Raw genomic sequence first — 14,916 nt, forward strand, 5'->3', positions numbered from 1 at the left:
CTTCATGGTCCATCCGTGTTATTGCAAATGGCAATATTTCATTTCTTTATGGCGGAATGATATTCTATTGTAAATATATACCGTATTTTCTTTATCCATTTATCTGCTGATGGACACTTAGATTGTTTCCATATCTTGGCTACTGTAAATAATGCTGCAGTGAACATGGAGGGGGCAGGCACATTTTCAAGGTAATATTTTTGTTTTCAGATAAATATGATAAATCATATGGCAGTTCCTTTTTTAATTTTTTTGAAGAATCTCCATACTGATTTCCATAGTCATTACATCAGTGTACATTGACCCAGAAGGGCACAATGTTTCTCTTTTCTCTACAGCCTTGCCAACACTTGTAATTTCTTGTCCTTTTTATTTATTTATTTTTTAAGATTTTACTTATTTGAGAGAGGGAAAGTGAGAGAGAGAGAACATGAGTAGAGGGAGAAACAAAGGGAGAGGGAGAACCAGACTCCCCGCTGAGCAGGGAACCCGACACGGGACTCAAGGGATCATGAGCCATCCAGGTGTCACTCTGTCCTTTCGATGATGGTTATTCTAACAGACGTGAAGTGGTATCTCATTGTGGTTTTGACTTGCATTTCCTTGATGACTGGTGATGTTGAGCATCTTTTCATATACCTTTGGCCATCTGTTTGTCTTCTGTGGAAAAAAGTCTATTCAGATCTTCCACTCATGTTTTAACTGGATTTTTTTTGTTTGTTTGCTTTTTGGTTTTGTTTGTTTGCTATTGAGTTGTGTAAGTTCTTTACACATTCTGGATATTAACCCCTTATCAGATAAATGATTTGCAAATATTTTCTTCCATTCAGTAGGTTGCTTTTTTATTTTGTTGATTATTTCCCTTGCTTCTCAGAAGCTTTTTAGTTTGATGTAGTCTTGTTTGTTTATTTTTGCTTTTATTGCCTTTGCTTTTGGTGTCAAATTAAAAAAATCATCATCAAGACAAATGTCAAAGAGCTTACCACCTATGTCTCCTTCTAGGTGTTTTATGGTTTTGGTTTTACATTCAAGTCTTTAATCCATTTTGAGGTAATTTTTTGTGTATGGTATAAGATAGTGCCCAGTTTCATTCTTTTGTGTGTTGCTGTCCAATTTTCCCAACAACATTTATTTAAGAGATTATCTTTTCCCCATTGTATATTCTTGGCTCCTTTGTCATAAATTAATTAACATTGGGGCACCTGGGTGGCTCAGTCAATAAGCATCCAACTCTTGATTTCAGCTCAGGTCAAGATCTCGGTGGAGGGACTGAGGCCCACTTTGAGTTCCACACGGGGCACGGAGCCTGCTTCAGATGCTCTCTCTCCTTCTCCCTCTGCCCCCATCAACCCCCCTGCATGGGCTCTCTCTCTAAAAATTAATAATTAACTAACTAACTAACTGACTAACGTGTATGTGGGTTTATTTCTGGGCTGCCTATTTTATTCCATTGATCTGCGTGTTTGTTTTTAGTCCAATACCATACTGTTTTAATTCTTATAGTTTTGTAATATAGTTTGAAATCAGGGAATATGGGTTCTCTCCACAGAGACTGGTGTAGGTCCATAGAAATGGTTGGTGGATTCTTGATAGGAAGACTTGGTGAGCACATGTCTTTACAGAGCTCAGGGGTGAGAATGCTATAAGTCTTAGATATGACATTAAAGGTGTCCTTGGTGACGTCATACAGGGTAGTGGTACAGCCCCTGGCCAAGGAGTGGCAGTCGGTGATGCTGGCCATCTCAGGCACAGTGGCCTAGATGATGACAGTGCCTTGGGGTGGGGAGGGGGTGGTGGTGCAGGGCACCAGCACAGAGCCACAGGGGCAGGTCTCCTTGCAAGCGATGGTATGGGGCTTGCTGATCTAATTCACCCAGTAGCCTTACTGCACAGGATGATGGAGAGTGTAGCCAGATGTTGGCACCATGGATAGCAATGACTACCTCCTGGGAACACTTTATCCCCAGAACAACATGTCCATTGCAATCCTTGATGGTGACAAATGTCTTGATCCTGACCCCCTGGCCAGCACAGGTCTGCTTTTACACTGGCATAATCTTCAACACCTGTGGAGTTATTCTTAGAAAATGTATTATAAACCCTCAGGGGTGACTATGGAAGCAACTGAAACAGCAGCAGCGTTCCTGTTCTCCAGGTGTTGAATGCAATGGCTGGGAAGGAATAGGATCTCATCATCTCCTGGGGGCAAGGCAGAGACGAGGAGCTATGAAAGAAACTAACCCTTGGGCAATTGCTAACATACATCCTGTTCCTCCTTTATCCCATGACCCCCTCCTTCATTGTCCCCGGATAGGGGAGGGTGCAGGCCTGCTTTCCCGCTTCAAGGTAATTGTTATCTCTTTGTATTCCTTCCCCATACTTTGATACATCCGTCCTTGCTTTGCTGATTAAAAAAACAAAAACAAAAACCAAAAAACAAACAAACAAAAAAACCTAAATAAAAGCTATGCACAGAATTCAGGGGCAGCTACTCTCCCTTGTAGAGGCAGCCCTGCACCACCCCTCAGACGGGTGTCCGAGAGCATGATTTCTGTGCATGACGACAAAAACTTCATCCTTGAGGGATATCCAGGGAAAAAGGCAAAGATCTCAAATTCCTTGATGGGCAGGAAGAAGAGCTAAATCCCCTCCACAGACTTGATCTTGCTGTCCTTGACGGGGCAGCCCAGTTTGGTGACAGGGATCCACTCCTTGTCCTCAGCCTTGACTCTGAGAGCTCCATTGCCTCAGCCCTAGCTCCAGATGCCACTGCTGAAGCCCCTCTAAGCCACCACAGCCTCAAGACCCTCTAGAGACTCTGGGACCCCCTGCAGCACTAACATCCACCATTTGGCATATTCTGTTTTCCTTCCCTCCGTCTCTATTGCTCTTTCCTTCCTAAAGAGTCTTAATTCTTCAGTTTTAACAGGGGAGGTGAGGTTGTCTTTTGCTTAAGTATATCACTCAGTACACTCTAGTCAGAAGAAAATCTCTATATAAGGATCTTTTTACCTGGTTTGCCCACCACAGGCACCTGATTCTTATTTGTAAGAGACATGAAATCCATCCAATTCACTTCGTCTTTCATTAAATAAAACAGAGATTTGGGTAATTTCAATGCTGTGTTTTCATTTTCTTTCTCTCTCCCCCCATTGCTGCCCCTGCCCCATTTGCCTATTCAACTGATCCTGAAATGGGTTTAATTACTTATTTAATAGCTTTCATGATATTTTTGCTTAAAAACTCACAAGGGGGGAAAAAGTGATTATAAACATTAGGAATACAAAACTTATACAGAGTAAACCAGAATTTTGCCTCATGGGTGGTTTTATTGCTCCTGAGGCAGGTGAAGAAAACATGGGCTCACAGAGGTTCCTCACTCTTTGCTAAGGAATCCCTGTAGGCCCTTAGGGAAGAGCGCCTCTCCTTGCGCTTCACTGAATGCTACTTTCAGTCTAATTTTTTTTTTAATTCCTATGTTTTAATCTACCTTTTTTCAAGCTGAATCTAATAAACTGTTGGTAGTAGAAATAAGAGGCAGTCCTTAATTCAATCTTAATTCCCCAGAGATGTAAAAAGAAATTAAGGCAGGATCAGATGGAATTTAGTTCTTACTTTTTACAGTCACAAGAAACAAATGAGCCACTCCTAAGATAGTTTTACATCAGATTTAGAACACCAAAGAACTTTTATGTTTCCAAGAATTTTGCTTAGTTACTTTTCTGGGCAAAATTTCAGGATCTTGTAGCATATTTAAAACTCCCATGCCACCAATTTCATTTTCTTTTAGTTACTTAATAGACTTTTTTTAAAAACGTGATGCCAATTCTTACTTGGCAGAACCTACATATCATTCCCAGCCAATTCTTCATTTTCACATATTCTTGGGATTAGAGTAAAATTGCCAGATTTAGCAAATAAAAATGCAGAATGCCCAGTTAAATTAGAATTTCAGATAAATAACAAATAATGTTTTTGTATAAGTATGTTCCGTGCAATATTTGAGCCATACTTATACTGAAAAATAACTCAGGTGACTTGAAGATTTCTTCAAGTCTTCTCTCTTAGTTCTGGAGGACAGAAGTCTGAATCAAGTCCCAGATGGGTCCCAGTCACTGCTAAGCCTCTAGGATAGAATGCTTCCTGTCTCTTCAAGCTTCCAGGGGCTCAGGCATTCCTTGGTTTACAGCAGCATAACTCCAATCTCTACTTCTCTTTCCATATCACATTCTCTAGTTCTTCAGATCTCTCTCTACCTTTACCAGGACATCAGTCATTGGATGTAGGGCTCATCCAGTTAATCTAAGATGATCTCATCTCAAGATCCTTAATTACATCGCAAAGACCCTTTTTCAAATAAGGTAGCATTCACAGGATCCAGGTATTAAGACATCAACATAACTTCTGGAGGTCCGCCATTCAACCTGCTACAGAAGAGTATGGCTAAAACTCCAAACACCATCTGAGGTTGATAAATTCATGGCTCAAGTGTAAAATGTAATATACCAAAGCCAAAAATGAAACTAATAAAGGTAAACCTGTATAAAGCTTTGTTTACCTGATTTTTCCATCAAGGACACCAGATTTTTATTTGTAAGAATTATATGAAATCCACCAATTTATTAAGTCACTTCTTCAATGAACTATTTGCTAAGCTCTTTTTACACATCAGTGTCCAAGAATCAGAGGTAAATCAAGCAATCTTAAGGAATACGTTCTACTGAGGAGACAATGGGCCAATCAATAAGCAAACAAATAGGACTGTTACATAATTTAATAAGTGCTATGAAGGAAACAAACAAGGTGGCTGATAAAGCATAACCTAAACATTAGGAAATGTTCTGGTTAAACAACCGGAAACAAGCCATGCTGCTTAAAGAGAGCAGTCATCAAAGTTTCTCAGAAGAAATGACATTTGTGCTGAGTGTCAAGGGATGAGCGTAAGCCAGCCACACAACGATCCCCACAAAAAACTTTTGGACAAGGAATAGTGGGTTGAAAGGTCTGCAGTTGGGAAGGGATCACTGAGCTCTAGAAAAAGGTAAATGCTACAGTGGCCAGAACATAGTCACCAGGCAAAAGCATAGTACAAGAATGGGGGTGGACAGACTAGAGCCTAGTCATTGCTATGTTTCTTTTTTTTTTTAAGATTTATTTATTTATTAGGGAGAGAGAGTGAGCATGTGCACGAGTGGGGGCAGGTACAGAGGGAGAGAGTATCCCAAGCAGACTCCCTGCTGAGTGGGGAGCCCCATGTGGTATTCAATCCCAGGACTCATGAGATCATGACCTGGGGTGAAATCAAGAGTCAGATGCCTAATCAAATGAGCCACCCAGGTGCCCCATTACTGGGTCTTATGGCTCATGATGGGAAGTTTGGACTTTACTCTCTAGAAATGAGAAGACACCAATGGCTTAAGAAGAAGGATGATGAGATTTGGTTTATATATTTAAAATTCAGTGAGTGCTATGTGAGAAATTACAGTGAGGCAAGCAGACCGGTAAGGTTACTATAGTAGGCCAGGCAAGGAATGTAGAGTATTGTTAGGCCTGTGGAAAATAATGGAAATCATTTGGAAGTCAAAATATCAGAACTCATTTATAGATTACACATTGGTGGTAGAAGACAGAAGAGGAAAAGATGACACCACCAATTACAGGACATAAATTTTCCCAGTTAGAAAGTATATCACCAGGGCGCCTGGGTGGCTCAGTGGGTTAAGCCTCTGCCTTCGGCTCAGGTCGTGATCCCGGGGTCCTGGGATCAAGCAGGGAGCCTGCTTCCCCCTCCCCCTCTGCCTACCTCTCTGCCTACTTGTGATCTCTCTCTCTCTGTCCAATAAATAAATAAAATCTTTTAAAAAAAAATGAAAGTATATCAACCAGCTTTTCTTGCAGTTCAATATGACCATGTAAGTTCTAGACAAAAGGATGTGAATGGAAGAGATATGAGCAATCTCTGGGTCACATCTGCAAAAAGAGAAGCTGAGCTTTTCTCCTCTTTCACTCTTCTAGATGGCTGGGAAGAGGGACACTTAAAGGAGCTGCTTTAGAGCTAGAGAAAAAAGTCACATGATGATGGCAAAGCCATCCCACTATCCAGCATTCTTGGATGGTCTCATTGATTAAGTCATGTTATCTGCCCTGGACTGTCTGCCTTCTTTATTTTCTGGTATGTGAGAGAGAAGTTAAGATTCTACCTCGCTTAAACCCCCATACTTCAGAGGTTTGGTTACAGTAGCTCTCTTTATAACCTAATACTCTCCGAAATGGCTACAAGAATCCCAAACTCTCTCTCTCTCTAAACCTGCATGTTCTGTACATGTGTTCTTGCCTCCTGCCAGGACATGGGTTCTATTCTCTGTGATAATGAGGGCTGGAACATGTTGAAGGAAAGCCATGTTGGTGGAAAGAATTCTTTTCTCCATAGAGTCCAAAGTGAAAAGGATTTCCTGTTGCACAGTGTCATGATAGGTCTTGCACAATGCATTAAATATCACCTCAGGTACAGAAAATCATGGGTGTTAATTGTTCACATATTTTTTACTAAATATTGTGTTGATTACACAGGGGTGTAACATTCAAGTTAAGATTTGTCATTTAAGGGTAGATATTTAACATCTGCCTAGGAATTCTGTTAAGAGCAGGCATCTCAGAACTTACAATATTAACTATAAAAAATTAACACTTAGTCAAAAAAAATTACATAATTTTTTTTGCACTTATATGCTACATTTATTTTTTCTTTATTCCTGGCTTAAAGTCTAACATGAAATGAATCCTTTGGTTAACTTTAGCTGCATTCAGAGTATATACAATTTGTAGTTACTCTTCTATGTCTAGGATTTTATTATATTGGAAGTAAGCAAATTAGGGGCACCTGGGTGGCTCAGTCAGTTAAGCATCCAGCTCTTGGTTTCTGCTCAGGTCATGATTTCAGGGTCGTGGGATGCAGCCCCATGTAGACTCCCCACTTAATAGGGAGTTGGCTTCTCTCTTTCTCCCTCTGCCCCTCCCCCTGCTCTCGCTCTCCTTCTCTCTAAGGTAAATAAATAAAATAAATCTGTTTAAAAAAAAAAAAAAAGAAGAGGTACCTGGGTGGCTCAGTTGATTAAGTGACTCCTTTCAACTCAGGTTATGATCTTGGAGGCCCAGGATTAAGTGCCACATCAGATTCCCTTTTTCAGCAGGGAGTCTGCTTCTCCCCCTGTCCCTCCCCCTCTCATACTCTCTCACCCAATAAATAAATAAAATCTTTTAAAAATTTTTAAAAATTAAAAAATCAAAAGCTTAAAAAGAAAAAAAAGAAGAAGAAGAAAATAAGTAAATTAAACACATACATGCAAATCTACTCCATCCCTGCTGTTAGGAGGGTGAACCATAAGAATAAGAATTATCCCTTTGAATACAAGGGAAATCACAACATTTAAGGTATATTCAGGGACTTTTTAAATCTGTTTTTTGGTTTTGGTTTACATTAGATTAAACTATACATAATGCTCTCTTGAATACTTGTAATTATTAAATATAATAAAATTCATAAACATAATTAAGATGTTTTAATTTAATTATGCCAGCATCAGACTAAAAGTGAACCTTTAAGTATCTTTTTCAAGGAAAATGTTCCTTAAAGGAAAGTATCATGTTTAATTAATATTTGTTAAATATTACCTCATATTTAGACTTCATAGTTGAATAGGGCCTCTGTATTTTTATCAAATCTTTACAATAATCCAAACTATTATCATTCATCTTTTGTAAGATAAAAGCTTAATGAGGTTACATGGATTGCCCACATTCATCCATCTAGCAAACAGAAAAGGCTGGTCTTATTCCAAGGTCTTCTAATTCCAAATTCAGTGCTCTTAAGACTCAACACCCTCACTGGAGTCTAGAAAGAACAAGCACCTTGCCACTCTAGATAATTTTTCATAAGCTAAAGTAGAAAATGCTATGCAATTACTGACTATATTTTCTATTTGTCGAGACCTTCTTAAATTATATACTGAGGAATTAAAATACATATAAATAGCAAGAATAAAAATACTAATTGTGTATTAAGGACTTATAATATGTATAAATAGCAAAGTAACCATATATTCTTTGACTATTCCAATCTTTATCTCACCCCTACTTTGACCACTTGAAACTATCTTACCATCATGGTCCTGAGACTTATGAAGCTTGTAGACAAATGCTTCCTTTCTTTTCATCTCTCTACACTACTTCTCCCATTAAACATCCTCCCTGCCTTCATTAAATCATTAATTCCCTTGGCTCTTTCCAGTTCTCTCAGACCAATCATCCCAATCTGTCTTCTTTCACTTTTCGACCCTGCCCAGGTCTCATTGTGTCATTTTCATAGTACATAGTTCATTTACTGCCATACTGGTTGTCTTTGATCTCTTGACCTTCAAGAATTCTCTGTGCGCTGATTCCCATGGTTCACTGATTCTGATCCAACATCTGGAGGACCAACGTTATTGTAAAAAGCTACACAGCTGTAACAATTTATTAAAGGCGAGTTTGTAGTATCCAGTCTTAACTGGGGCCTTCATAGTCTTTTTGTTCTGCTTATTTGACAAAAAACAAGCATTTGTTGAGTACTTCCATGATGTCAACTGTCATGCTATGATTTTAGGACACAAAATAAATAAGATAAACTTCGTGTTCTGGAAGAATTCATTGTTTCATGGATCCACCTAAAAATTTTTTGAAAACTTTTCTACTTTCAAGCCTCATCCTCACTTCCATGACATATCTTAGTCCCCATTATACCAAAAAGATTGATATTACCAACCTGAACATCTTCGAAATGCTCCCATTTCATTCTGAATCTATGTATTGGTCGGGGTTCTTCAGAGAAACAGAACCAGTCAGATGTATATACATTGTGAGAGGAGGTCACCGAGAGGACGTGACTGCTGGTTGATCCTCAAGCTGCGCCTGAGCAATCTGAGGCTCCTTATCTAACCCCCTCATTTTTGGAATATACCTTCCACTCACTATCCCTATATTAGCAGCCACTTCAAGGATGCAGCCTTGAGAGAGCAATGTGTTATTGAGACCATCTGGACTTAATACATGACTGAAACTGATAAGGCCTTCTGTATAAATTCTTAAGTTTCTGGCAGAAAATTGTGAGATGTACTTGTTTTATGGCCTCCCAAGACAAGCCTCATATCTAAGTCCCCCTGCCTAATAAAACTGCTAGTCTGGAGTGGTCTCTTTCTTAGGTCTCTCCTTGCACAGGGGCTAGTTTCAGATTTCACCCAGGCGACTCCTGAGATTAAAAACCAATGTATATATGGGGCGCCTGGGTGGCTCAATGGGTTAAAGCCTCTGCCTTTGGCTAAGGTTGTGATCCCAGGGTCCTGGGATGGAGCCCTGCATCAGGCTCTCTGCTCAATGGGGAGCCTGCCTCTTCCTCTCTCTGCCTACTTGTGATCTGCCTGTCAAATAAATAAATAAAACCTTTAAAAACCAATGTATATAAAGAAAAAGAAATCTATCTTATGGAATTAGTTCACATAATTATGGGACTGGGAAATTCAATAGGGTGGAGACTGGGAGAAGAGTTGATGTTGCAGCCCAAGTCCAAAAGCCATCTGTAGGCAGAACTCTTTTTTCCTCAAGAACCTCAGACTTTGCTCTTAGAACCCACAACTGATTGGATGAGGCCCACCCACTTTTGGAAAATAATATTTTACCCAGAGTCTGCTAATTTAAACATTCATCTCATCTAAAAGAATATCTTCACAGCAAAACCTAGACTGGTATTTGACCAAACAATTGTGTATCATAGTCTAACCAAGTTGACATAAAATTAAGCATCACATTCTGTATCTTCATAATTCTTTCTCACCTCATTTTAGCCTCTCAATAGGTATTCTGCTTTTGTGCTATTGCTAACCCCTCCACACGAGCTCTTGATCTTTCTCCTTCTATCTTCTTCCAAAAGTTTTTAACAATTATTCCTGCTCTTTTCTATCATCAGTCTCTCCATCTTCATTGGCTCTTCTTCTAGGTAAACATGCTGAAATCTCTCTAGCTTTAAGGAAACTTTCCTTATTCTAATCCATTCTTTAGTCTCCTTAACGTCATGATAAAATTTCTTGTAAAACTAGTCAATCTGTGTTTGTTGCTTTTACTTATCACTCATTAAGTCCTTCTTACTTGAAGCTCTCTGGGGCTTCCATTCCCATGACTTTTGGAATCTGCTACCTCTTCCCATTAGGCTTCTTTCAAGCCACGGAAATGCAATTCCATGTCCTGACTCTCCACCCCAACCTGTCTCCAGGTCTCACCACAAGGTCAATCAAGGGACTTTTTTGCATGGAAGGACAAAGACAGGAAAAGGATAAATGACTCAGAACTTGAAACCCAAAAAGCTTGATAATATTGCACTAAACAGCACCATTTTTACTAAATAATACTTGTTTTCAGGAAGAGAAGCAATCTTTCAGTCACTGAGTTAATCTTTCAAAGAGATTGTAGAATATAAATTTTGTAGAATTACTTACAAATTGTAGCTATGACAAGTTGAGTATCTCTGCATATGAGGTTTTTTTTTTCTTTTTAAAATTTTTTTTTTAAAGATTTTATTTATTTATTTATTTGACAGACAGAGATCACAAGCAGGCAGAGAGGCAGGCAGAGAGAGAGGAGGAAGCAGGCTCCCTGCTGAGCAGAGAGCCCGACGCGGGGCTCGATTCCAGGACTCTGAGATCATGACCTGAGCCGAAGGCAGCGGCTTAACCCACTGAGCCACCCAGGCGCCCTGCATATGAGGTTTTTCCAAAGCATAATTTTAGATGATTGATTACCAGCTGAGCATCTGTATCCAATAATGGAGAGGGCTGATTCAGACTAACAGAAATCTACCCAGAAAACACCTTACTTAGAAATATTCTAAGTCAGTGAAGCATGTGACTCTTGATCTCAGGGCTGTGAGTTTGAGCCCCATGTTGGGTGTAGAGATTACTTAATAAAATCTTAAAAAAAAAAAAAAAAAGAAAGAAAGAACTATTCCTGTCATCCTAACTGTAACAAAAATACATAAACAAGAGAATCAAAGAAGATAAGCATATTACTATCGAAATCTGTATAAATAGGAAAACACAAAAAGAGAACAACTCTTGCTCTTCCTTTATGACATGAGATCACCAATGTTAAGAAAAAGGCTGGCTTGCCTAGGAAGATTCAAGAACTGCTGAAATTCCCAGAAATGCAGTTAATTTTTCCCTCAGGTTAGAAGGTAATCAGAACGAGAAAAAGCTCATCCTCAGGTTGTACTAGAAAAGGGAACTATTAGATGAGATAACCTGATACTGGGAAATAAGCGTCCCTTAAGCTAACAGACATCCAAATTAGTTTCGGAAGTAAGGCAAAGGGAAATTTATGAATGCTTTGGCAAAACGAAACCATCTTACTCAACCCATTCTGTTTCAGGGGATGTGGCTTGAAATAGCTATATCTTTGCAAATGAATAATTTATGAAAGCTCCAGTAGCCTTTGAATAACATATTTTAAACTAAAGTTGTTACTGAATAAAAGGTAGAAGAGGAACTCACTTCCAATTCCTCTAATTTCAACATGGATTATCACAAAGTTTTGATTTAAGATCATCTAATAACCATTTTAGTTTATTGCACCAGTCTCAGATAAATCCTTGTTTATGCAGCAGCCAAAATACTGCAAAGACGTTAGAATTCATGGGAGCTTAGCTTGAACAGACTAATAATCTAAGCCAAGTCCTGGTTTAAGTCCATTTATAAAATGAGTTTTATAATATGTTGGTGTATTCTCAATTATTTTTATTTTTATTTTTTAAAGATTTTCATTTATTTATTTTGAGAGAGAGAGAGCGTGCAAGTGAGGGGAGGGCCATCGGCAGAGGGAGAGGGAGAATCTCAAGCAGAGAGCTGAGTACGGTGCCCAATGAGGAGCTCAACCCCACAACCCTGAGATCACAACCCGAGCTGAAACCAAGAGTTGGACACGCAACCAACTGAGCCACTCAGGTGCCTGGTACATTTTCTTTTAAAACATTTTCTGATTCTAGATTTAAAAAAAAAAAAAAAAAAAGAACTTAAGTACAAACAAGAATTAACCTGATGGCTCAGTTGGTTAAGCCTCTGCCTTTGGCTCAGGTCATGATCCCGCGGTCCTGGGATTGAGTCCTGCATAGGGCTCCTTGCTGGGCAGGGAGCCTGCCTCTCTCTCCATCTCTGCCTGCCACTCTGCCTGCTTGTGCACGCTCTCTCTCTCTCTCTCTCTCTCTCTCTCTGACAAATAAAATCTTAAAAAAAAAAAAAAAAAAGAATTAACCTGACAAACCATGCAAAAAACCCAGTAGGCTATCATTTTTATTTATTGTGTCAAAAAGAACCTGTTTTATGTTACTGACACTCTTATTTAAAAGGTTATGTTCTAGGGGCACCTGGGTGGCTCTGTCAGTTAAGCGTGTGCCTTTGGCTCAGGTCATGATCCCAGAGTCCTCTGCTCAGCAGAGAGCTGCTTCTCCCTCTGCCTCTGCCTGCCGTTCCCCCTGCTTGTGCTCACATGCACTCTCTCTGTCAAATAAATAAATAAAACCTTTTTTTAAAAGTTTATGTTCTAATTAATTATACTGGAGTTACATAAATACAACATTATTATTGATTTCAAATTTTCTATTAACAGGCCTATGTCTTAGAAATGAATGAAGCAGAGCTAACCTAAAATAGCCTTTCTACCCTCTGATTAAAAAAAAAAAATCATGCCCAAAATAACACAGTAATCAGTCAGCTGGTTAGCACTTCCATAATCCCCTTGCTAAATGCATTTAAATATCTCATTCTAGCACCTCACACACCTCACATGGGTTGAAGCATTTTTTTTTCTGCATCAGTGCTATTTGTACCCCTTGAAGATATTCATCATACATAAAATACTATATAAAATTAAATTTGTGTACATGTATGTTTACCTTCCTATTTAAATACCTTGATGTACAGCTTATTTTATTCACTGCTTTGTCCCTGGTACATAGCAAATTGCAGACGCAAAATCATTGGTTAATTGAAGAGCTATTCCTATATTTGGAAGAGGAGAGGGAAAGAAGGATGAAGGAAGCAAACATTGGAATAAAGTTCCTGAGGAAGACAGAGGTAGCCAATGTATATGTGAATAATAAAAAAATCATTTCTAGACCTCTACTTGTTTATTAGTGGGTTTTTGTCTTTGTAGTCTTTGTACTTTATTTTTTTTTTAAATCACGTTCTCTTCCCATATTAAGGTTGTTAGTGCTGGGTTTCTTTCTTTCTTTCTTTTTTTTAATTGGTTCCCATCCCAGCTTTATTTAGGTATAAATGAGAAATAAAAAGTATATATATTGAAGGTGGACAACTTGATTTTTAATGTATTTATAAATTGACTATTGATAGACAACTGACTATTAACAAAAGCTAGTATTCCAAAAGCTAACGCATGGTGTCTATATATATGTATACAGACGTATGCCATTGTCTTTATCCATTTATTTGTTGACAGACATTCAGGTTGTTTCCAGATCTTGGTTATTGTGACTAATGCTAAAATGAACATGGGAGTATTGTTATCACTTCAAGATCCTGATTTCATTCTCTTTGAATATATACGTTTAGGGGGGATCAAAAATAGTATGGTACTGGCATAAAAACAAACATATAGACCAATAAGACAGAATAAGAAAACCAAAAATAAATTCAACCATTTATGGTCAACCAAACTTTGATAACCCTGCCAAGAGCAAACAACACAAAAAGGAAAGTCCTATCAACCAACAGTGTTGGGAAAACTGGATAACCACATGCAGAAGAATGAAACTGGACCCTTATACTTACACAAAAGTCAACTCAAAATGGATTGAAAACTTAAATGTAAAACCAAACCAAACAAAAAACCTTAAATGTAAGACCCTAAGCCATAAAACTATTAGAAGAAAATAGAGAAAAACCTTCTTGACATTGGAGGTGGCAACAATTTGTTGGATACGACACCAAAAGCACAGGCAACAAAAGCAAAAGCAGACAAGTAGGATTACACCAAACCACATGCTTCTACTCAGAAAAAGAAACAATCAACAGAGGGAAAAAGTAACCTACGGAATGGGAGAAAATATTTGCACAGCATATATCTAATAAGAGTTTAATATCAAAATATACAAGGAACTCCAACAACTCAGTAACAGGAAAACAAGTAACCTGATTTAAAAAATGAACAAAAGATCCAAATAGACATTTCTCAAAAGAAGACATACAAATGACCAACAGACACATGAAAAGACACTCAACATCACTCACCATCAGGGAAATGCAAATCAAAACCACAATGCGGTATCACCTCACACCTGTCAGAGTCGCTTTTATTAAAAAGACAAAGGATAAAAAGTGTTGGCAAGGATGTGGAAAACATCCAAACACCATTGATGAGAACGTAAACTGGTATCATTACTACGGAAAACAATATCAAGGTTCCTCAAAAAATTCAAAATAGAACAATTCTATGTTAGTACCGGATTTAAGACTAGGCATCCATCTCTCCCTCAAAACTTCTAAACTCAGATGCCATCTTCCCATCTCTGCTGGGAATGCCACCAGGCTTTGTCCCGGTCCCATTCTATCTGATTGGACCACCTCCCTGTGCATGGCTCCATGTCAACGCTGATTAACGATGCACAATTCATAACTTGTCACCAAGTTAATTTAGCAGAGGTTTCCCGCAGGGATTCCAAATAAAAACAAACAGAGGCTCCAATGAGCCTCCATGAAACTTTCTTCTCTTCATTATTCTGATTTTTTTAGTGAAAAGCCAACCTGATAGAATAGGAACTACATCCTGGGAAAGAAGGAGAACAAAGCCCATTGTGAAGCTGGGCTTTTTGTCCAGGTCTTT

General features: G+C 38.6%; 1 pseudogene; it reads right to left on the bottom strand.

Moving 5' to 3' along the window:
- Window positions 1–1,523: 1,523 nt before the first annotated feature.
- Window positions 1,524–8,442, bottom strand: LOC111150972 (annotated as a pseudogene).
- Window positions 8,443–14,916: the final 6,474 nt, after the last annotated feature.

This window comes from Enhydra lutris, unplaced genomic scaffold (assembly GCF_002288905.1).
Source record: "Enhydra lutris kenyoni isolate GAN:26980312 unplaced genomic scaffold, ASM228890v2 scaffoldscaffold25, whole genome shotgun sequence".
Classification (NCBI taxonomy): domain Eukaryota; kingdom Metazoa; phylum Chordata; class Mammalia; order Carnivora; family Mustelidae; genus Enhydra; species Enhydra lutris.